This window comes from Musca domestica, unplaced genomic scaffold, assembly GCF_030504385.1.
Source record: "Musca domestica strain aabys unplaced genomic scaffold, Musca_domestica.polishedcontigs.V.1.1 30, whole genome shotgun sequence".
Taxonomy (NCBI): Eukaryota; Metazoa; Arthropoda; class Insecta; order Diptera; family Muscidae; genus Musca; species Musca domestica.
Genome location: NW_026712300.1, coordinates 10,434,943 through 10,461,159, shown reverse-complemented (window position 1 = coordinate 10,461,159; position 26,217 = coordinate 10,434,943). Strand labels below are relative to the sequence as shown.

The 26,217-nt window shown below is 34.9% G+C and overlaps 1 protein-coding gene across 10 annotated transcripts in view; it reads right to left on the bottom strand.

The window, feature by feature from the left end:
• Window positions 1-23,150: 23,150 nt before the first annotated feature.
• Window positions 23,151-26,217, bottom strand: part of LOC105262572 (uncharacterized) — a 736,506-nt gene continuing 733,439 nt past the window's right edge. For 9 of the 10 annotated variants that reach the window (XR_009342600.1, XM_059124821.1, XM_059124817.1 and 6 more), the window contains 2 exons: window positions 23,486-23,613; window positions 23,151-23,430 (listed from right to left, as the gene is read on the bottom strand). The gene's annotated coding sequence lies outside the window, so the exon portion shown is untranslated. Of the gene's footprint in view, window positions 23,431-23,485; window positions 23,614-23,827; window positions 23,847-26,217 lie in introns of those variants that run through there. The other variant, XR_009342599.1, reaches the window with a different exon arrangement.

The following is a 26,217-nucleotide window of genomic DNA, read 5'->3' as shown; positions in this document are numbered from 1 at the left end:
GACTCATCTTGGAAAAGCTGATTTATTCTTTGATGTTGTGGCCCAGTATATTTGGCAGTACCGCTATTACTTCTTTTTCCCGTCTGCCAATGTGATCAATTTTTAAATGGTTGTAAAAGGTTCTGATTTTGAGGTAAGCCCTGCATAGACGGCTTGAATTTTGATGATTGTCTGTATTGAACGAATTCGTATACCTCCACAGGTTCTATCGAATTATTTTCATTTCTATTTGTACGATTTTGAATTCGCTTCATAAAATGTGTGTTTTTATTATAGCAACTTCCGTGTGCTGAATGTGGTTCATATTTATTCTTGTCCCGATCTGCGCGAAGCTTGAGGTAAATTAATACCTTTCCCGATTTGATTCCACCTCTTCGGCTAACGCCAAGGCTGATGGTAAATTAAACGTGTGCGCAAAAATAAGTACGTTACTTAAATCTTTTGTGATGCCGTAGATGAAAACACATATTTTTGAAAAGCGTTGCATGGATACACGGTGGTAACGCCAGAATGTACGAGAAATCCAAATAGATCAAGCTCTGCTTGAAAGCTTTTTTGTTGATAGGAATTCTACATTCGGGGCTACATGAAAATTTGGAACGTCAAAAACCAATTCTTTTCAACTGGACGTAACTAATAAGAAACGTAGATCGATACACCACTTGTTATACCATCCGCCTTGTAATGGAGGGTATATAAACTCTGTCATTCTGTTTGTAACATTCGTCATATATCCCTCAAAGTATTTGCATTCATGATACTTACGACTTGCAATACAAAACAATCCTTATACTATATTATTGTCTATATAGGTACCCGTTTTGGTGTGACCCCGTATAACGGATTCCCAACTATATATTTTTTTTCCAAAAGTGTAACTGCATTATCCAAACGTCACTTGTATTTTGTTACTTGTACTTTAAGGTGCAATATGTTTGAATCCAGACGCGTTTATATAAAAATGTTTTCTTTACCCAATGGTGAAGGGTATTAAAAGTTGGACTTGTTAATGGGTTCGTACTTGTTTACACTTAAGATTTGCAGACATAATATTATGAACGAAACATTAACAATTACGACTATGACCAAAGATAAAAGTATAACCAGGCATGTTCAATTTGTATTTTTATTTGGTGTGGGCCAATTTGTTCGAAAGCTTTAGATATTCAGAATCCCACTTGATGGTCACTTTGAGGATAATGTGACGTGATGATAATTTTGAGGATAAAAGTACAGATGAGTTGCTCGAATTTACGTTCTCCCTTAGAGCAAAAATATAATGATTTTTCCAAAATCATTATATTGTCAACGGCATTCAATAACTATATTGTTTCGACAACTGTACTCTCCGCTAACGGCAGGTTGCTTGACGATTCTTTTTATTTCTGATGAAGAATTTTGTGACTGGGAGAAAATACTGCGATCAACTTTTAAGTCCCAAGACGTTTCATATTTTCTAATGTGTCAGAAACTATGATATGTTTAAATATGTTTTTGGGTTGATAAGAGATTTTAAGCCATTAATCCTGATAATCGCCTGCGTTTCGCAACTTTGTTAACTTGGTTCTCTTTATCAAAAAGGCTCTGCAAATGCCTACATCTCTTTTCGTAATAGTATAAGAGACACTGCAAGTTTTTACTGTTTCTCCATTCTCCATGCCGTACGTTCAATTAAAAAATCTACAAACACAGTAAATTTCATATGACGTATACGCAATTGACAGTAGAAATCCATTGCCAAGATTTATTTGTCATAAAATGTATAAAAAACGTAGTGTTTAAATATAAACGTTGTATAGTAACGAATTTTTTTTATATAAATTATGATTCTTTATTTGTATTTTTTAATACATTTATTTTAATAATGAATTTTTATTTGAATTGTTTAATACATTTATTTTTATGTTGTTGCAAAAATCGCCAGGCTTAACACCATTATTGTTGTTTTTATAAAACAACATTTGTTTATTAGTGGAGAACGATGGTAATGTTTACTAGAGGTAAGGCAAGGAATGCCTAGGTTTCTTCTATTGAGCTTACGATCTCGTCACTTGGGTAAAAATGTTTTTTGTCATAGGAGTTATTTTAAAATAACTTCTGTTGAGAGTATCCCAGGCAAAAAACAAGGGGATTTTTGCAACAAAAAAATACTACGCTATACCAAACAAACATGCCAACACTATTCTAATTATAGGCAAGGCAACGTCGACGAAAGGGTTTTTGTTGTAACAGACAAAACCAACTTACATGGTTATGTCTTTTTCGTTGAGGTAAAGCATAACAAGCGGAGAAAGATAAAAATGTTTATAAGTGCGGTTGTAAGATTTAGAAGATTTTCCAAAAAAATTTAGTTTTATATAATTCTTTGTTTCCTCTTCTATTGAGCTTACAATCTCGTCACTTGGGTAAAAAAGTTTTTTGTCATAGGAGTTATTTTAAAATAACTTCTGGGGAGAATATCCCAGGCAAAAAACAAGGAAACTGATGAGGATTGGTGGCTCTTTCCGAAACCTAGGTATTCCCTACCTTACCCCTGGTAAACATTGCCATCGTTCTCCATTAATAAACAAATGTTGTTTTATATAAACAACAATAATGGGATTAAGCCTTATGATTTTTGCAACAACAAAATACTACGGTATCCCAAACAAACATGCAAACACTGTTAAATTTATTTTTATTTAATAATTAATTATTTTCCACAGATTTAGTTATAAGAATGTTTTCTTTGTGTAGTCCCTGCGTCGGAGTGAGTAAGCAATCAGTCCTATAAGTAATAGAATTCCAATAGTCGATAAACTTGCGATATGACCTTGATAGACCACATGTTGTAGATGATGGATATGTTGGAGATTTTGCTTATTGACATTATGGAGATAAGACGTGCTTAGTATATCGGTATGTTGCGTTAGGTTAATCATAGAAGCCCGTTGAATATTTGGTTGTAGGGGTGTCGTTGAATTCTCATTGTAGTACATCCTATTATTGATTCTAACGAAATCATTGAAGATAACTAGGTAAGTACCATTGACCGTAACATTGGGTTCGTTGTTTTCTTTTACAACCACCAGTTGGTCATTGATGACCACCAAACCATCGCCTATCGCTTTAATTTGTGGGAGGTTGTTGAATGTTGTGCTGCAGTTAGCTGTGTCACGTGTCATTAGTTCCAGAGCGCATGATGTGAATGATGATGACAGACAAAATGTTGGCAAAGTATCGCTGCAGTTTCTTACTGCTGAGGTGTAATTTTGACATGCAGCGATGGTGGATTCTTGCAAGTGGAGCATGAGGTGACCTTTTGCTACTGGTAATATAATAATTTTCTTAAATTTAAACTTAGAGATAGGATATCTTATCAGGAAATATAATACATTATTGTATTGTAAAATCTTAATTTTAGCTACGGCCATAATATCAGCTACGGAGAGGTTTGTGAAGTGCTGGTTTTTTATTGCGAAATTGATTTCATTATTACCTAGAAGGATAGGATTCAAAACTTCAATTTTTGCATATGTGATAGAGGTTACTAAGTTATTTAATTTTGTTATTATCGCCCTGTTTCTGGCTAGGAGGACATCATAAAGATGTCCTATATCAACTTCCCTCTGTTTTTCTGCCTTTAAAATTTTGTTTACTGTAGTGGTGAGGCTATTAACTTCTTTCTGCGCTTCGGTGTTGATAGTAAACTGTTTCTGCTGTGTTTTGATTAGTTGGTCAACTGTGATGGTCAGTTTGTCGAAGTCATCATGATCAGGTGTCCCAGTGATGTATTTCAGTACTCTTCCTAATGCATTCAGGCTTCACGCTTGTCTGTGGTGAATATTTACCGTCCGTATCAGTCTACTTATTTGGTTTACGTCCGCATCCAGCAATTTTCTCTTGTGAAAGGGACTTTACCCACAGTGAAAGGGACTTTACCGAAGATTGTCCTTATGGACCCTTCTCCCTCTTATAAGAGCTGTTGTTTTTAGATCTTGTTGGACTTCTTCTTCACTATAGTTTTTTTCCCCAATCTCCTGTCATTCTTGACGAGAACTTTTTCCCCTACGGAAAACTCCCTGTCAAGTCGGTTCTTATAGTGAGTTGCTAACTCTTTATCCTGGGCGGATTTTAAACGTGACACTATCTGTTCATTATCCTTTGTTGAATGGAAGATGCTTATGGGTTTCATTCCAGTCACCGTATGTATTGGTTTATTATACTCAATGGTGGCTAAAAGTTCTATATCTTCGATATCGTACAGATTCTTGTAAATTTTAAGGCATCTATTCCATCAGTGTGTTGTGAAAGCGCTCCACCTGCCCATTTGATGTGCTGTGTAGGGGTGGGGCATTCACGATATCTATGTTAATGTGATTTTTTAACATAGCCCTAATGGTGTGCATATGTACATATGGTTTTTGTACCATGGAACATATTGATCAACTGTAGGAATCGTGGCTTTTAGTGACTGTACTATCGCAAACTTTGAAAATTTGTCAATGCAAGTCAGAAAGTACTTTGACCCAGTGGAAAATATGTCAATGTGAAGGACTTCCCCGCAAAATGTTGGTATGGGTGTCTGGCAATGCCTTTTTTGGATGACGATCATACTTTGCCTGGGAACATACTCGGCAGTTTGCCACCAACTGCTTCGCTTTCTTTCCATTTTTGGAAAAAAATAGTCTTCCAGAATATGCTTCACATTTTCCTGAGCTGCTCGGTGTGCACAGTGGTCGCTGCCATTGCACTATGGGTTTTTTTTTTTTCGTTTATTTTGGCATAAACTCTAATTTCAAAGCTATTGAATTGAAATTTGGTTTGTATGAATTTTTTATGCTTCCAAGATGACCTACCAATTTTCATATGATTTGGGGCACTATTTCATATAGCTGCTATATAGCCGATCTGGCCGATTTGACCCAACTTTTTTGTTTATGAAGCTATTGAAGTGAAATTTGGTTTGTATTAATTTTTTATACCCCAAAGATGACTTACGAATTTTCATATGATTTGGGGCACTATTTCATGCAGCTGCTATATAGCTGATTTGGCCGATTTGACCCAACTTTTTTGTTTATGAAGCTATTGAAGTGAAATTTGGTTTGTATTCATTTTTTATGCCCCCAAGATGACCTACGAATTTTCATATGATTTGGGGAACTATTTCATATAGCTGCTATATAGCCGATTTGACCCAACTTTTTTGTTTATGAAGCTATTGAAGTGAAATTGGGTTTGTATTCATTTTTTAAGCCCCCCCCAAGATGACTTACGAATTTTCATATGATTTGGGGCACTATTTCTTATGTAGCTGCTATATAGCCGGTCTGGCCTATTTGACCCAACTTTTTTATTTATGAAGCTGTTGAAGTGAAATTTGATTTGTATTCATTTTTATGCCCCCAAGATGACCTACGAATTTTCATATGATTTGGGGCACTATTTCATGTCGCTGCTATATAGCCGATCTGGCCGATCGGCTATGATGATTTGGAGAAACATACTGCTCATTCATTACAATAATTATACTTTTGCTAAGCCATTTTGAATGTTTAGTTTTAAATCGCTCTAGTTTACGGATGCACTTTGGCAAATGCTTTTTTATATAATTAACAAAATCTTTCACTTGTTTTGATATCAAACGCATTTGGTCTTCATTTAAACTGATATTATTGATATTCTGTAACACATATTTCACAAGTGCATCTTCTGAGCGATTGTTGCTTCTCCAAATTTCAATAAGCGCTGCATGGACAAACACATGTTTATCTGCAAAACACGTGTTGGCACAAAATAGAACAAAAAAGGCTAGTTACTCATTAATTAACACACTTTTGTTAATAACTTGGCATTTATACCTTTTTGCAATGCTTTGCCATTCACAAGTTACACTCCACGGAACACAACTACAATTTATAGATTTTATATAAAGCTATACATAAACGAAACAATTCACAGTATTACAACAACAGACAATTATGACAAAAAGGGCACCTCGTCTTAATTTTACATACCTGCACTAACGTTTTCCATAATTACACATTTTATTTTTTTCAATTTTGTCAAATCAGAAGCACTTGAACTTAGCTGATCTTTACCGCCAGTTGTACCAAAACAAAGTGACTTTCAAACAGCTGACTTTAAAAGCTCGCCAGCAAAAAAGGGTTGCCACCCGTATTGATATTAAACATTTTTTTTTCTAATATGGGTATCTGCATTTAGGAAATCAGTTAAATTTCAAAATATGAAACCAAAAAAAAAAATGACTTTATGCCAAAAAATCATGCTTTTTACCCATAGTGCATTGGCCAAAATTCAAAAAAATGAAAATCAGATATTTATTGTCAAATGTGTACAAATTAACTCTTAAGGGGTTAAGCTTTTTAGAAAGCATAATAATCTTGGCTTCATTTTAACGGCCCACATCAAAAATAGCATCAAAAAAGAGAAAATGTAGTTAGTTGCTTTTTTTCAGTGGGATCAGAGAAAAAGTGGAGTAAAAATAGAACTGTATTACAAAATTAAATACATTTTAAAATGACAAATCTTGGCATTATTATTGAAAATCAAGGTATTGACTTATTTTTAGTGTAGTAATTTGTGTTTAGTATATGTGTATGATATAGAAGATGTGAGTGTTCTGAGTTGCCTTTAAGATTAATTTTGAAAATAAAATTACATTTCAGTTAAAGTTTTAATTGTTTTCGCCTTGAATCCTCCAATGTAATTTTTTTCACGCCAGTAGTAATGGCCCTAAGATTCTAAAAGTGCTAATTTAACTTTCAGATTTTGTCACATGTGTACGTTATGCCCAATATACTGAAGTGACTTCGCTGCAATTTTGTCAGTTATATGGTTCCATGGCACTATCTTCCACCCACAGTTCATAAAATTTTAATACATGCACCCGACATTATATCGATTAGATAATTTTAGGAAGAGGCCGTGGAGTCTAGAAACAAAGATATAAAAAGTTTCGACTAAATCATACCCGAAAAAATCTCGTGTTTCAACAAACACAGACCTTATTAACCGTCTTCTTCTGAGCTTTGACCCTTTTATAACGGGACAGCGAACGTTACCAAACAATAACCAGTAAAGAAAGTCTTAAAGTCGGGCGGGGCCACCACTTTGCATATTTAGTAGAGCGTCACATAACAAATGAAGGTTTTTATGGGGAATTTGTGAGAATGAAATCATACCAACTATGATTATAGTAATAATTAAATTTCCAAAGGAACTAATATATGTAAAGAATATCCTCCTCTGAATGGATTTCTACTAAATTTGTCAGGGCATTTGCGCCTTTTCAATTCGGGCTTGTACAGGGTTGCCCATATTCGAAGGACCCATCTGGCAACGCCATAACATTTGACAGAGATGTCACATAGCTTAATGACAAAACGCGTTTGAAGCGTCAGTCCAAGCAGATTTTTACCATGAACCAATACACGCCACGCGAGCGCTCTGAAATAGTTAAAATTTACAAGAAGTCAATTGTGAAAACACAACGTGCTTTTACAACATTAAAAAATGTGAGAAGTGCGCCTTCTAAGAACACAATTAAGCGTTTATACGAAAATTTTTCGACTGGTAAGGCTCTTTCTAATCCGAAGAGGCCATATAAAAGTCGACCAAGGCGATTGGCCGAGAATATCGCTGCCGTACGAGCCAGTGTTGAGAGGTCCCCAAGAACATCAAAAAACGCCGTTCTCACCAGTTGGGCATGCCTCGGTCCACTTTACAACAGATTATTCGCATTGATTTGCATTTGTTCCCGTACAAAATTCAATTGACGCAAAGAATGTTGCCTGCGGACAAGCCTCGTCGATTGGAATGGTCCCAAAGGTCCGTCAAATATGGGCAACCCTGTATTATCCATTTGGTGCACAATCAAGTTGAAATTAGATATATATTTTTGATTTGGGCTAATATTACATGTTTGGTGCACAATAAAAGGCAAATCGGACGAAGACATATATTTGAGCCATATCCAAATATTAACAGATCTCGATAAAATTTAGAAAGGGTATTTCTGAGTTATATTTGATATATTTACCCAAATATTGTTGTTACAGAGTGCATATTACGGCTGCGGAGGACAAAAATAACAAATCGGATGAACAATATATATTACCCATTTGGTGCACAATCAAGTTGAAATTAGATATATATTTTTGATTTGGGCTAATATTACACGTTTGGTGCACAATAAAAGGCAAATCGGACGAAGATATATATTTGAGCCATATCCAAATATTAACAGATCTCGATAAAATTTAGAAAGGGTATTTCTGAGTTATATTTGATATATTTCCCCAAATATTGTTGTTACAGAGTGCATATTACGGCTGCGGAGGACAAAAATAACAAATCGGATGAACAATATATATGGGAGCTATATATAATCTGAACCGATTTCGATCAAATTTGGCATACTTATTTTCATGTCTAAAAATCATACTATTGTGGCTGATATTACAAGTTTAGTGCGCAATATAAGGCAAATTGGATGAATATATATAGGAGCTATAGCTAAATTTTGACCGATTTTCTCCAATTTCAATAAGGCCTTAAGTCAAACAAATTATTTGTGCAAAATGTAACTTTGATTTAATTTTACATTAAATTGTTATTTTATTTTTATTCAACTTTGGACTTGATTTGTATAAAAAATGCTTCTATTTTTGGAGGTAGCTTTGCAGGGGGACTCTACCTGAAGGCGGACTGTTCCAAAAATTTTCAGTATGATTATTTTTTAGCTCCATAGAACGTAAAATGTCAAATAATATTACAATCTGGTGTAGAAATGTGACAAGAATTGGGCAAATAACCCTTATTCGGGAGGTACGTTGTAAGGGGACAATCCCAAAACATGCATCGACCATATCCATTTTGTCACATTTTTTATTTTTATCCCATCAAGGTACCATAACCAAAGATTCATATTGATATCTGCACTGAAAGTATTCTTGGCCGCTGTTCCCATACGACCTCGACCACTGTGCATTAGGAAAGAGTTCAACCAATTTATGCTGGAATCGTGCCGGAGTTGGCAAGTCGCACCGCAGTGCGTTTACTACATCCGTTTTTACAGACTCTTGTAGGTGTTTCATCAGATCATCGTTTGTTCAGAATGTAATGAGGTGCCTTGTCTTTTTTCCAAAGATAATAAAAGTTCTTATCTGAGGCTCTAGACCTTCTTCCACGATTATCTGATTACGAAAACAATTTACCGGTTTGTCGGTTCTTTCAATTGTGTTAGTTGATGACATTTCGCTATGAATTGTATCAACACTCACACTATCCAAGGCATTTATGTGTTGTCTAGATAACGCATCGGCGACCACATTTTCCTTTCCAGGTTTGTAGATCAGCTTTGCGATGCATTCATCAATAAATGCTTTCCAACTTTTGATTTTTGAGTACTTTTTCTGGACTTGATCTAATGCCCTTTGAGTAACTAGAAATCCTAAATATTCAACCTCAGCTTGGAAGAATTTTGATTTTTCAGCCGAAACACTCATATTACCTTCGAATAGACTTCTCAGTACTAATTCCACATCTTGTGAGTGTTGTTCCTCGTTTTTTGAGAATATGATTACATCGGCCACGTAGACGAAACACATCGTCCCGATGTGTTCTCTTGACACGTCGTCTATCGCCCTCTGAAAAATGCTTGGAGCATTCTTCAGACCGAAGGGCAGTCTACAAAACTCGTATTTTCCGTTTTTATGGAAAACGCAGTTTTTTTAGTTAATTTAATTAAATAACTTATAATGAATTTCCAGGTAATCCAAGTAGTGCTATTTCCAGTGATTTTCTGATTTCCAGTGTTCTTTCAACGTTGCCCAAGGAAAATCGTTCCTTGGTGACAGATAGTATTCCTTATGTTGTCACTCAGACTTTCGGTGTATTCTCAACGCTGCCCAAGAGAAATCGTTCCTTGGTGTCAAGTAGTGTTCCTTATGTTATCGTTCAGACCTCCGGTATATTCTCAATGCTGCCCAAGGATAATCGTTCCTTGGTGTCAAGTAATGTTCCTTTTGTTGTTGTTCAGACCTCCGGTATATTCTCAACACTGCCCAAGGATAATCGTTGTATTTTTTAATACATTTATTTGAATTATGATTTTTTACTTGTATTTTAATACATTTATTTTTATTTAATAATTAATTATTTTTGTATATATTTTGAGGTGTTCTTCATTGATTGTATTGTATTTTTCTTTCCTTAATCTTAGTTGCTATGCTCCACTGCTCTGCTGTTCTGCTATATATATATATAGTGCAACAACATCACTATATATATATATATATATATATATATATATATATATATATATATATATATATATATATATATATATATATATATATATATATATATTTGTTAGAGAAGGTATTAAAAGTTCAATAATAATAATATAAAATTCATGGTAAGTTAAACAAAAAAAAATAATATATATATATATATATATATATTTTTTTTTTTTTTTTTTTTTTTTTTTTTTTGTTTAACTTACCATGAATTTTATATTATTATTATTGAACTTTTAATACCTTCTCTAACAAACAATATTAAACTTCCTCCAAAAAAGACCGAAGAGTAACAAAAAAACAAACAAAATTCCATCTCTGTGCGTATTTGTACCAAATGTTGAAATATTGAAAGAAAAATTCGAAACGCTAAAGAAAAAATATATTTTTTTCTGTGTGCTGTAAAAAGATATGTTTTCATAAAATAGGAAAGGTAAATAAATTCCGTTTGAAAAAATGTTTCGGGGAAAAAATTGAACATAAAAAGTCAATAACCTCAGACTTATAACATCGTAAGAAACATATAAATTAACGAAATACACACATACAATAAATAACACACAGCATAAATTTGTTTTTTTTTTTTACAAAAGCAACAATACTGCATTAACTGCAGTCATATACCGTCACATTAAGTAATAATACATATTTTTACATATATATTTACACATCTCAAAGCATAAAACAAAAATATTTTACATAGTGGCACTGTCATCATTTATTGAGTGTACTAAATTTCATCGAAAATATTAAAAACCAACAGAAATATTTTCTACCAACAATATCACCGTTTAACAAATACCGCTCTCATCTCTAATCCCAACAGACGCATATCCACACACTCAGCGTATTCAATTCAAACCACGCTTAGCCAATGGGGAAAAATACGACAGAAAGAAGAAACGAAATAACTACAACATCAAAACTTCATATGGTACCGTTTACTTTACACCCAAGCAAAAATATTAGTTCGTTGTTGGAAGGGTGTATAGTCAAGAAAAAATGTTAGTCAATTACAGCGAAATATTTTAAATACAAAATTTTTTGGAATTTAAATGCAATTAAACAATTTCTTTATTGAAGAAATATTAATACACCAACACTGCATACAATTTTCCCTACTCTCTTATGTACCAAAGATTGCAAATTTTTTTCAGTATATGAAAAAAGATTGTGCTTTAACATAATAAAGTAAAATTGATGTTCTTTGGGAAAGAAATAAATAAATAAAGAACAATTAATGAGAGAATTAAAGCAAAATTTTCATAAAAGCAGAAATTTGTGGAAAATTTTTGAATTTGGAGAGTTTTAGTAAAATATTAAAAAAAAATAATTGTTAAGTAATTAAGAGAATTATAATATTTAAAGCAATTGAATTGTTTTTTTTTTTTTTTGTCTCAAGTATGCCATTCTCAAATTATTTTTTTTGTGGAAATACACTTATATCATTGTTTATGTGTGTATTTATTCCATAGTGTTGAACATTTTGGTTTTTTGGAAATTTTTTGATGATACAATCTTATTGCTCGTTCTTAAGAAACAGTTATGAGTTTTTAATGAAATTTTGTAAGATTTTTCGACGGAAATACTCAATTTCAAACGAAATTTCAAATTCAAATGAAACTCAGTAGAGAGTCATAGAATTTTGTGGAAAGATAAGTTCCTCGATTTAATTTGTAACTAGAATACTCGTCTCATTTTAATATATTCAAAGGAACAAGGGAAGTTTATTCCAAGATATCATAGGTGATTGTAGAAGATTATTTTTGAATGGTTAAGATTTTAGTTCCGAAGTGGAAATGTCCGTCTCTGAAAACGTAGCTGCCGATTCATTGAAAACTTCGACTTCGTCAAAACCTGTTTCCCCTAATTTACCCAAAGCCTCTACTTCTGCCAAGAGTACAACGCAAACATCCCAGAACATGATACATTTTTGTTTGAATGCGATCATTTAGAAATTTTCTGTGAACAGTTTTAGTTCAGAAGTTAAGTGGGGGGTCTAGTCGTCGTTGTGGATGATTGACAATTGGGCGAGTTATGAAGCCAGAAGCAATCTTTACTTCAACCACTTTCACTTGATCATCTGTTCCGCTGTGTGTGTTGGTGATTCTACCTAATCTCCACTCGCCCCCTAGCGAGTAAAGATTGAAGTAAAGATTGCTTCTGGCTTCATAACTCGCCCAATTGTCAAACTTTGTTACCTGCCATTGTTGGACGATGATGCATTCGACTAAACGGCCAATTTCAAAATATCAATTCGTTACAGCTCAAACTACATTCTAATCATTTGGTGACCATCTAATTTTTTATAACTCATCTCATTTACGTTATTTCCATGAGTTGAAATAGGTCGTACTAATATCTGTCCCATTTCAGGTCATATAACAGCCGTGAGGTTTACGGTGTGTCGTATACAAGCAGCGCCATTCCCTACGATTCTGCCCGAAGTTTATCATGATGACTCGTCTCATTTTAATATATTCAAAGGAACAAGGGAAGTTTATTCCAAGATATCATAGGTGATTGTAGAAGATTATTTTTGAATGGTTAAGATTTTAATTCAGAAGTCAACATGTCCGTCTCTGAAAACGTAGCTGCCGATTCATTGAAAACTTCGACTTCGTCAAAAACTAGTTCCCCTAATTTACCCAAAGCCTCTACTTCTGCCAAGAGTACAACGCAAACATCCCAGAACATGATATATTTTTGTTTGAATGCGATCATTTAGAAATTTTCTGTGAACAGTTTGATCAAAGCAACATTACGGATCAGACTGATTCATTTTTACGAGTCAAGTTATAAGAATATTATGTTGTCTCCTATAATATGTTGTCGTCTCATGAATTGTGTATTGAAGGCAAATACTTATTTTTTATCTTCCGCACCATGCAGTTGTGCGTTCAGAATTTAAGAGCACAAAAGTACGAGTAGTTTTTTATGCATCTCGAAAATCCAAGTCAGGATTTTCTCTTAACGATGTGCTTCATACTGTCCCCACGCTCCAAATCGACATAACATATTTTAAATTTTAATTGGCGAAAATAATCCTATGTCTTCAGCGATGACACTCAAAAAATGTATAGGCCATTTTTGATGCATCCCCACGATAGAGCTTATGAAAAAATTGTCTTCCATAAAAGATTACAATTTAAAGACAGTCATATTTGGTGTAAATGGCGCACTATTTCTCGCTATACGTAAACTCTTGAAGCTCGTAGAAGACTCGAAAAATGAATTTCCATGTCTCTAAAATAACTCAGCGAGAAATATATGTTGACGATATATTATCTAGAGGCTTTACTATAGCAGAAGCTATGAAAAATCAGCAAGATCTTATGTCAGTTCTCAATAATGCCTAGTGCTGGATTCAATATATTCCTCAGGACAAAGTAGATATTCATAGCTTTTCGGACGCTTCTGCAATTTGTGCTTAAGTCTGCTTACGGTGTCAAACAGAAAAGGGAATAGTATTATGTAATATGATCGTAGCTGAAAGTAAAGTAGCCCTGTTACAGCCAGTTTACTTACCGAAATTAGAGCTCAACGTCGCTGTTCCGCTTTCAAAATTAATTAACTATGCGGTGTCTAAGTTTGATTTCAAGTTCGATTCCATAAATTTGTGAACAGATTCGTCTACAGTGTTTTTACAACTTTGCATAATGTAGGCAAACGAGCGAACATACAGTGCATGGTTGCTGAAGGAAAGAAAAGCGAAGTAGAGAACCTAGCCTCAAATTTTTGAAGTCAATTTCTACGTACAAACGTGTGTTAAAAGAATTCGCTTATGTTGGCCGTTTCTACCAAAATTGCATAAGCAGACTGTGCAATTCATGACTTTGAATGGAAGTTATTCCACCCCATGCCCCTCATTTGGGCGGTATTAGAGTCGCCTGTGAAAAGCTTCAAAGCTTATAACTTCGCATAATGTAGGCAAAGGAGAGAACATACATGGTTGCATCGAAATTTCAATAAAAAGCTCTCTTAAGTCGCTCAATCCGTTTTTGGATCCAAAAGGTTCATGGCTTTGAATGGAAGTTATTCCACAACATGCCCCCTCATTTGGGGGGTATTGGAGTCGACTGTGAAAAGCTTCAAACACCATTTTAAGCGCATTGCAGGAGCTCATAAGTTCACCTTTGAACAGTTAGCTACCGTACTAGCAGGAATATAAGGTGTTCTAAATTCGCGGCCTATATCTACAGTTTCAGAGGATCCTTCCGCTTTCACTGCGTTAACACCTTGACATTTTCTCCGTGAGTCTCCTATTATCAATAGGTGGTTGAAACTAAAAGCAATTCATCATCAATTTCCCCGCAGATGGAAAGAAGACTTTCTGAAGGCATTACAAAAACGTTACAAATGCAGGCGTACCTCCCCTAATCTTTAAGTGGGGGGTCTAGTCGTCGTTGTGGATGATTTGTTGCCCGCTAGCGAGTGGAGATTAGGTAGAATCACCAACACACACAGCGGATCAGATGATCAAGTGAAAGTGGTTGAAGTAAAGATTGCTTCTGGCTTCATAACTCGCCCAATTGTCAAACTTTGTTACCTGCCATTGTTGGACGATGATGCATTCGACTAAACGGCCAATTTCAAAATATCAATTCGTTACAGCTCAAACTACATTCTAATCATTTGGTGGCCATATTTCATCTAATTTTTTATAACTCATCTCATTTACGTTATTTCCATGAGTTGAAATAGGTCGTACTAATATCTGTCCCATTTCAGGTCATATAACAGCCGTGAGGTTTACGAGTGTGTCGTATACAAGCAGCGCCATTCCCTACGATTCTGCCCGAAGTTTATCATGATGAGATTACCTGCGAGGCGCAACATCATTTGAAAATACATTTTCTGCTTGAACTGCTTAGCCAAGAGCCATACCGTGAAGGATTGTCATTCGAAAGATGTCTGCTGGAAGTGCGGTTATCAGCAACACACCATACTCCGCTCCGAATCGCAAGTGAATTTTCGCCCGAATATGCATAGTCGCTTGGCGCCCAGTGTGGACATCACAATCATGTCACTCGTCACGTCCCTATGCCTCGACAACCAGCTTCAAAACACAGCAACCGGAACCGTCATCGAACATCATTTCAGTGACCACGAACATCGCAACAACAACAACAATCACTTCAAAACCAACATAAGCAACTGCCAGGTCGTTTCAATGCCCGCCAAGATCACCACACAACCCAGCCCTCACATGCAGCTGCCCGCAACATAATTTTGGCTGATCAAAGGGTGCTCTCGCAACCCATTAAATCCTTGGCGTCAGTTTTATGTGTTTCCGCATCTATTGCACAGGTGCAAGGCCGGGGCCTTGATATGAATAAATATATATATTTGTTTCAATTAACATGCATTTTATATTATTATAATTTTACTATTATGAATATAAATGAGACAAGTGTTTTTCGAGCTTGAGGTCTTCGTTGTTGTATTTATTTTAATATTCCAATATTTCGAAATTCAATGAATTTCATCTTCAGGGAAATAGTCATGTGTATAAATACTAAATTGAATTTTTTATAATTAAATTAAAGCTAGCGTAGCGTTTCTACTCCGTCAAGTTACATTATTGCACTGACGGAGTAGAAACCCTACGCTAGCTTTAAGTTAATTATAAAAATTCAATTTAGTATTTATACACATGACTATTTCCCTAAAGATGAAATTCATTGAATTTCGAAATATTGGAATATTAAAATAAATACAACAACGAAGACCTCAAGCTCGAAAAACACTTGTTTCATTTAAATATAAAAAGGTCGAATAACAAGAAAAACATTAATTATTATGAATATATTTTGAATTATCATTAGAATAAGTGTAAAAAGAATTCTATTGATCTACCGAGTACTCTCGTTAAGTATCCATTTATTTATCTTAACGAAAGTAGAATATCATTATCGTGTTTACTCAGTGCAGTCTTTTTATGCTTAACTCACTTTTTTCCATGACTCGCATCGGTAAGCATCTCTCCTCAATATTGTGATTACGTTTTGTAACGTTTAAGAAAATTTCTAATTGGTTTCATTTGTTCTCCTCTCTTTTTTCTCATATTATTCCTCACTGCCTATGAGGAATAATTTCATCAAGCTAAACCTAAAATACAGTCCACTCCACATTTTGGGTTTTCGTTGAAGCAGCTTACTTAACTCTCTCTTCTTACTTACCTTCAGCGGAATCCAAACCTACCACTATAGAGCTATAGTTTTTTAAGTATTTGAAGATCGAAATGGATACTACAGCCTAAGCAGAAAATGGTCTGTGCAGGACCACGTCTTCGTATAGCCCCCATATAACTGTACCTCCCGATATTCGTTACTTTGTTGATTTTAGCGACACTATTCACCGGAATTCTTTCAAATTTAGTATTTGAAGTTCGTAACGGATACTGCAGCCTATGACAGAAAATTGTCTGTGCAGGTCCGCGTCGTCGTTTAGACTATAATAAATTTTTTATATAATTTATAAATTTCTCCAAAACTTGTCATTGTACCTATGGGTCTACGTTTTCTCATTGTCCTCATGTAACGGTAAATTCCGACATCTCGCTTTGTATAATTTTTACCCCTTTTTTGACGGATTTGTCTAAAAATGGTGTTTGTATTCGAAATGTGTTCTAGCTCCTGTGGCAGAGCATTAAATATCTAGGCCCACGTTTTCCTACAGCACACATACAACAGTACCCACCGATATTCGGTATTTTGATAATCCTACTCAAATTTATCTACGAAATTGCTTCAAATTTGGCGCAATACATAGCAATTCTTGTAGTATAAAATTGTCCATATAGATAACTGTTATAGTGTGGCCCCCTATTACGGACTCGCCACTTTTTGGTTTTTCCAAAAGAGATTGGTGTAACTTGACTTTGCATTTTTTATGTTCGAATGCTTAAGATATTTAAAAGAACGGGCATGTGCATAGAATTTCAGCACGATCTATAACATACATATACTTCATGCTTCCAAATAATTTGTGTTGATAAATTATAAGCAGATTCGTGGAAAAGAGGGAGATACCGTTATATGGGGGCTATACCAAAACGTGGACCTACATGGCCCGTTTTCAATACCAAAAGTCCTCCAGACAAAATATACATTTGAGTAAAATTTAATCAACATACTTCACTTCGTTCGGAAGCTAAAGTGATTTCCACAGACGGACGGGCATTGCTAGATCGACATAGAATTGTATGCTGATCATGAATATATATACTTTGTTGGGTCTAAAATGTATATTTCGAGGTGTTACAAGCGGAATGACAAACCTAATATACCCTCCATAGTATGGTGGAGGGTATACAAATTAATAGCTTGAGGAACATCTGAATTGAACACTTTCGTCAATATCTTAAAAGTGTATATAAACGGGTGCTTGTCATTATCGAATTCACCTTTTAGTTCAGACTTAATTTCTTATTGACAAGTTCTGACTTTAAAAGTAGCCTTCCTTTCTTCCAATTTGATGTTGCAATTCCTTTTTCGATATCTTTACTTTGCATTTTTCATTTTCCAAGCACAGTTTTAGAACGCATGTGAATGTTACAAACATTTTATGAGCATTTTTAACCCACTAGTTTATATATGTATATATCGCACACATAGCTGGATTTCTCGTATGATATGGATAGAAAATCTTGCGAAAGCTTTTTTTATGTGAATATATCACAATTCTCCACTACATATAAAACTCTTTTGTATTACAATTCACAGTCGAAATACCTACTTTCTTTAAATAATAGTTTTAATACCCTCCTCCACCAGAGTATGGAGGGTATATTAAGTTTGCCATTCCGTTTGTAACACCTCTAGATATACATTTTTGAACCCACATATATTCTTGATCAGCATAAAATTCTATGTCAATATACCAAGGTCCGACAATCTGCCCGCCAGTGGGAATCACTCTAGCTTCCGAACGAAGTGAAGTATGTTGATTAAATTTTACTCAAATGTATATTATGTCTGCTGGATTTTTGGTACTGAAAATGCGTCCTGTAGGCCGACGTTTTGGTATACCCCCCACATTACGGTACCTCCCAATATTCGGTATTTTGATGATTATTGACATATTTGTTCAAGAATTTCTCTGAAAATTGGTGGTTGTAGATCATAACGGGTCCCAGTTCGTGTGGCGAGTCACTTTAATTATAGGTCCACATTTTGGTATAGCCTCCATATAACGATACCTCCCGATATTCGGTATTTTGACGATTTTATCGACATTATTCACCGGTATTGTTTATAATTTAGTATTTGAAGTTCGTTACGGATACTGCAGCCTAAGACAGAGAATTGTCTGTGCATGTCCACGTCTTCGTATGGTCTCCATATAACGATACCTCCCGATATTCGGTATTTTGATGATTTTATCGACAATTTTCACCGGTATTGTTTCAAATTTGGTATTTGAAGTTCGCAACGGATACTGCAGCCAATGACAGAAAATTGTCTGTGCAGATCTACGTCTTCGTATAGCCCTAATATAAAGGTACCCCCTATATTCGGTATTATGATGATTTTAGCTACATTATACACCGAATTTTATACCTTACAGCATAGTATGGAAGGTATATGAGGTTTGTTATTCCGTTTGTAACACCTCGAAATTTACAGTTTGGACCCCACAAAGTATATATTTTCTTGATCAGCATAAAATTCAATATCGATCTAGTAATGTCCATCCGTCTTACCGCCTGTGGGAATCACTCTAGCTTCCGAACGAAGTGAGGTATGTTGATTAAATTTTACTCAAATGTGTATTATGTCTGCAGGATTTTTGGTACTGAAAATGCGTCCTGTAGGCCGACGTTTTGGTTTAGCCCCCATATACTTGTATCTCCCTCTTTTCGGTATTTTGGTGATTTCAGCAATATTATTCACGGGAAATGCTTGAAATTTGGTATTTGAAGTTCGTTACGGATACTGCAGCCTAAGACAGAAAATTGTCTGTGCATGTCCACGTCTTCGTATAGTATCCATATCACGGTACCTCCCGATATTCGGTATTTTGATGATTTTATCGACAATTTTCACCGGTATTGTTTCAAATTTGGTATTTGAAGTTCGCAAGGGATACTGCAGCCTTTGACAGAAAATAGTCTGTCCAGATCTACGTCTTCGTATAGCCCTAATATAATGGTATCCCCTATATGCGGTATTATGATGATTTTAGCTGCATTATACACAGAATTTTTATACCTTACAGCATAGTATGGAAGGTATATTAACTTTGTCATTCCGCTTGTAACACCTCGAAATATACAGTTTAGACCCCACAAAGTATATATATGATTGATCAGCATAAAATTCTATGTCGATTTAGCAATGTCCGCCCGTCAATGAAAATTACGCTAGCTTCCGAACGAAGTGAAGTATCTTGATTACATTTTACTTAAATGTGTATTATATCTGCAGGACGTTTGGTATGGAAAATGTTCCACGTTTTGGTATAGCCCCCATACAACCGTACCTCCGATATTCGGTACTTTGATGATTTTAGGGACATTATTCACCGGAATTATTATTTGAAGTTCGTAGGGGGTAATAAAGCCTGTGACAGAAAACTGTCTGTGCAGGTCCAAGTTTTGTATATCCCCTATATAACGGTACTTCCCGATATTCAGTATTTTGATAATTTTATCGACAATGTTCACCGGTATTGTTTCAAATTTGGTATTTCTAGTTCGTAAGGGATACTGCAGCCTATGACAGAAGATTATCTGTGCAAGTCCACGCTTTCATATATACTCCATATAATGGTACCTCCCGATATTCGGTATTTTGATGATTTTATAGACAATGTTCACCGGATTTGTTTTAAATTTGGTGTTTGAAGTTCGTAATGGATGCCACAGCCTATGACAGAAAATTGTCTGTGTAGATCCAAGTTTCGTATATCCTCCATATAACGGTACTACCCGATATTCGGTATTTTGATAATTTTAGCGACATTATTCACCGGATTTGTTCTAAATTTGGTGTTTGAAGTTCGTAATGGATGCCACAGCCTATGACAGAAAATTGTCTGTGCAGGTCCACGTCTTCGTAGAGCCCTAATGCAACGGTACCCTCTATACTCGGTATTTTGATGATTTTAGGTACATTATTCACCGGAATTGTTTCAAATTTGGTATTTGAAGTTCGTAATGGATACTGCAACCTATGACAGAAAATGTAGTTCCATATATATTGTTGATTTTAACGACATTATTAACCGGAATTGTTTCAAATTTGGTGTTTGTAGTCCGTAATGGATACTACAGCCTTTGACAGAAAATGCAGGTCCCTACCTTCGTATAGCCCTAATATAACGGTACCCCTTATATTCGGTATTTTGATTATTTTAGATACATTATTCACCGGAATTTTTTTCAAATTTGATATTTGAAGTTCGTAGTGAATACTACAGCCTATGAAAGAAAATTATCTGTGGGCCTCCACGACTTCGAATAGCCCCCATTTTCTTTAAGGATTTGTCGTAATGGGTCCTAGTTCGTGTTTCATATAGCCCCCCCCCCTGTAACGGTACCTCCCGATATTCGGTATTTTGATGATTTATGTCACATTTTGTTAAGGATTTGTGTGAAAATTTGTATTTGTATGACATTCTGGTTTTCAGTTCGTATGGCGATACATTGTATGCATAGGTTCACGCTTTGGTAAACCCCCCATATAATGGTACCTCCCGTTATACGGTAATTTGATGATTTTTGCCACATTTCTTTGCGGATTTGGATTTTATAGGTCCAGTTTTTGCATCGCCCCATACAGCGTTACCTCCCGATATTAGTTATTATGATGATTTTTGCCACAGTTTTCCAAGAATATGTCTAAAAATTGGTATTTGTGGAGCATAATGGGTTCTAATGTTTCCTTTACCCAAAGGTGGAGGGTATTAAAAGTTCGGATCGGCTGAACTTAATGCTTTTATTCCCTCCATATACATAGTATGGAGGGTATTTTAAGATTGTCATTCCGTTTGTGACCCATCGAAATAATAATTTTAGACCCAACAAAGTATACATATTCTTGATCATATTATATCATATATATTCTTTGTAATCACGCTACAGTCAAAACGAATAAAGATAGGAAGCTAAAATTTTGCACTGAGCTGTCTTTTGTCTGCAGGCGGTTCAAGTTCGAAGATGGGATCTGTCGGTCCACGATAACGTATAGCTCCCATATAACGGTAAACCCCGATATTCGGTATTTTCATGATTTTAGCAACATTTTCTATGGAATTGTCTGAAATTCCACACAAGGAGTCCCTTGTGAGTGCTACATCTCTTGGAAGAGAATTTTCTATATAGTTCTACGATATCGTGTAGCCCCCGTTCAACGGTACCCCCCGATATTCAGTATTTTGTTCAAGGGAGTTGGCTGCAATTCCACACAAGGGTCCCTTGACGATTTTAGCCACATTTTTCAACGGAATTGTCTGAAATTGTACACAAGGGGTTATTTGTGAGCACTTTACCCCCTGACAGAAAATTATCTATATAGGTTAACGATATCGTTACAAAGTATATATATTTTGGATCAGCGTAAGATTCTAAGACGATCTAGCGATGTCCGTCTCTCTGTCTGTTCATCTGTCTGTTGTAATCACGCTATCTGTTGAATGTATTGAGATAGAAGGCTAATATTTTGCATACATGCATACCAGTAGTCAGGTTTAGTTCGTAAATGGGCCATGTCAATCAACGTTTTCCTATAGCCCCCATATAACGATACATCCCGATATTCGGTATTTTCATGATTTTAGCGGCAGTTTCTTCAAGAATTATTTCAAATTTCATATTTAAAGTTCGTAATGGGTAATACAGCCTATTACAAAAAATTTTGAATGCAGTTTCATGTCTTCGTATAGCCCCCGTATAACGGTACCTGCCGATATTCGGTATATTAATGATTTATGTGACATTATTTACCGAAATTATTTCAAATTTCGTATTCGCAATGGATACTACAGACTATGATAAACATTTTTGTATGCAGGTCCACGTCTTCGTGTAGCTTCCATATAACGGTAATTTCCGATATTCGGTATTTTGATGATTTCAACAACATAATTCTCCGGAATCGTTCCAAATTTCGTATTGGAAGATCCTAATGGGTACTGCAGCCTATGACAGAAAATTGCCTGTGCAGGTCAACGTCTTAGTATAGCCCCTATTTAACGGTACCCCCGATATTCGGTATTTTCATGATTTCAGCGACATTATTTACCAGAATTATTTCAAATTTCGTATTTGAGTGCTGCAGGCTATGACAAAAATATTTGGATGCAGGTCCACGTCTTCATACCTCCCAATACTCGGTGTTCTTATGATTTGTGCGACATTATGCAACGGAATTGTAACAAATTTCGTATTTAAAGTTCGTAATGTGTACTACAGTATATGACAAAAATTTCGTGTGTGGGTTCACGTTTCCGTATAGCCCCTACATAACAGTACATCCCGTTATTTGGTGTTTTGATGATTTTAGCGACAATATTCACCGGAATTGTTTCAAATTTGGTATTTGAAGTTCGTAATGGGTACTACAGCCGTTTTCGTATAGTCTCCTTATAACAGTTTTTATCTATGTGGTAGTTTCCGGAAATTTTTTGATTTATTTCAAGTTCCTTCCGAATGAAGGAGGGTATTAAGTGTTCGGACCGGCCGAAGTTAGCTGCTTTTTACTTGTTCAAATTTTCAAACGTGACTCGCCATTAAACGATTCCTAACAACACAAATAGCTGACATGTAACCAATAATGATACATAATTTTAAACGGTGCAAAATTAAAGAATTTTGTTTCAATTTTATATTCATAATGCAGATGCATGAATAAAATGGGTAGAAGACAATATTAGCTTCTTTAAATGACTGTTGTTCAATTTTAATAAATCAATAAAATAAACTATTTTACATATCATGCAAGAAATAGATGCTTAATTATATACTATTAGCAGAGCTATTAATGTCTTTTATTCCATCATCTACCCACTTATCCATTGAACGACGGCGCGCATTCATAAAGTAATTACCAATAGTTGTAGGTTCTAAGCCTAGTTGTCTAGCAATAGTAACCTGCATTTCCTTGGAAGGCCTCTTTGTTTCCTAAATATGGAACCTCAATATTAATTATTACAAAGGACAAAATGTTATCACAAACCTTAAAAATCGCTTGCAGAGTACGTCTTTGCAGATCTGTAAAAACGAGACGAGATCTTTTTGTGTGAAGGTTAGAATCTTGTGCATTAACATTAGTTTTGAGATTCACACTGCTAGCTGTAAAGTCTTCTAAAATTAAGTCATATATATTATTATTATTTTTATTTTTCTTTCAAAAATTTATATACAAATATTTTGTGGTCCTTAAATAGAAATAAAACAAACGCAAGCATTTAACAAGTAAAAAAAAATAAGTTCGGCCGGGTCAAATTTTCAATACCATCAATCTTACGGTAAAGGAAACATTTTTATATTAAAGTATCTGAATTCAAGCTTGTTTCACCTTAAACTTCATATACCAGTAAGTCCGTTTGCATAAAACCATAAAGTGAGGGAGGGCGTTATATGGGGCCATACCGAAACGGGAATCTCTATAGCCAATATATATCTATAGCATTAAACCAACAATTTGAAGCAACATCCAAGGACTAACTTTTCAAGATGTGCACAGAACTTTTTTCGTTCGAATGGTTAGAAGATTTGGACGTTTCCACGCACATTTCGAAACTTAAAAGTTTGTGGACAGAAAATAATGCCGGTTTGGAATGAAAAGGTAACCAAAAGCTTCCTGAACTGCTTCTAATGTGTAAGATTCTGCATATGCTACCATCATCATAAAAAATGTTCAAATCGAGTTGGATGATGTTAACTCGAGACAAAGATAAGTCTTTAGACGAACTTATTATGCAGCATTTTCTCTATGAACTCAATTTGAAGAAGACTGAGAATTTTGAAGATTAAGAAGCTCTAGTCATCAATGATAAGTACTCTAAAAAGAAGAAAGTAAGTGCAAAAACTGAAAATATTTGCCATTATTGTAAGAAAAAAAGGCCACTCCAAATCAAAATCAATTGTGGATCATACAAATGTAGCACTACAATCATTGTCAAATGAGGTGAAATAAAATTTCACACATGCCAACATTTTTGCTAACCTGTCACTAACCACTTCTGGTACCTCACCCACAAAGGGTCACACTTTTCAAATTCAAATCTAAATATTTCTCTCAACCAGAAACCTGAGATGAATATGGATTTTATGATTTCCCATAAATTGGATATAAATGTTCTATTTTCTTGTATTTTTTCCATACTAATATTGTTATCTTTATTAGATGAAGTATGAAAATTGCATACTTCGGTCGACCATATCTGGTACCTCACGCACATTTAAACATTTTCTATAAATTATCTCTTATCTCACAGCCCAATTCTCTATATTTTGCAGGAAAAGAGTGTTAAAGAGATATTGGGAAGGGGCAAACAGAGCTGTTATCAAAGGTCGATAACAAGGAGAGAGTTGTGACTTTTAACGACGTATGGTATGTGCCATAAATATCTCTAAACGTTTTTTCGATTTTAGCAGCCCACGACAGAAATCCGAATAGCAAATTTACATCTACCACAAAAGAATGTAACATGTACCTTAATGGAGAACTTATGGTACATCGTCAACGAGAAATTAATTGTAGTTTGTATTCAAACTAAATGCCCGCCCAAAATCACCCACACAGAATATACCCTTAATTGAAGAAAAGTAGTTGTTACACTTATACCAGTTATCAAAAAGAAATGGGAATTTCAGTGAAGAATACAATTGTGAACCATGCATTTTTGGAAAATCTTGTAGAAAACCTTTTGTAAGACGTGAAGCTTCGACCCTGGAGAATTAATATCAACAGATGTATGTTGCCCTTTCCCACCTTCCTTGTAGTATTTAAAGATGACTATACAAAATATCGATATGGGTATTTCTTAAAACAAAAATCAGATGTCATAGATTCGCTAATGTTGATACAGGCAAAATGTTAAGGACACATTGTAAAGACATTGTAAATTAGAGACAATGGTGGCGAATTTGACAACGATACGAAAAAAATTCTTGCTCAGCATGGAGTTACTCATAGATTGACGGCTCCGTATACACCAAAGTGCTGAAAGAGAGCCCTTAGTTTTCCAATAAATTTCCAATTTCCAGAATCCTTAGGGTGTGAGTTTGAAAAATAAGTAATATACATAATAAACAGGACAGGAAAGTCATACGATGCTGATATTAGCCCTTTCGAAAAATGGTATGGTAAGAAGACTAAAATACGACATTTGCGAATCATAGCATCAACATGTTATATACACATTACAAATCAAAAGCGGAAGAAGATGGACCAGAAAGCTGAAAAAAGATATTTGATTGGATATGATGGAGATGAGCGATATGGTATTTATCTATCTGAAAAGAAAAAAGTTAAGGTTTCAAGAGATCTTAAATTTGTAGAAAAAATAAATAATAACCGCATAACAGAGAAACTGAATCTAGAGAAAAAAAGACAAGTAACAAAGCAGTAAGTTCGGCCAAGTCGAACTTTGAATACGCTCTACCATTTGGAAGTAATTAGAAAATTTTCAAAAAAATAAAATCCATTGAAAATTCTGTTAAAGTCTTTAAAATAAGTACCCACAAGGAACTCCTTGTGTGGATTATCAGAAATTTCTGTTGAAAATGTGGCTAAAATCATCAAAATGCCGAATATCGGGGGGTACAGTTATATGGGGGATATACGATATCGTGTACCTACATAGACAATTCTCTTTCAGGGGGTGAAATACTCATCAAATAACCCTCTTTCAAGGGATAAAGTATTCACAAGGAACTCCTTGTGTGGATTTTCAGACAATT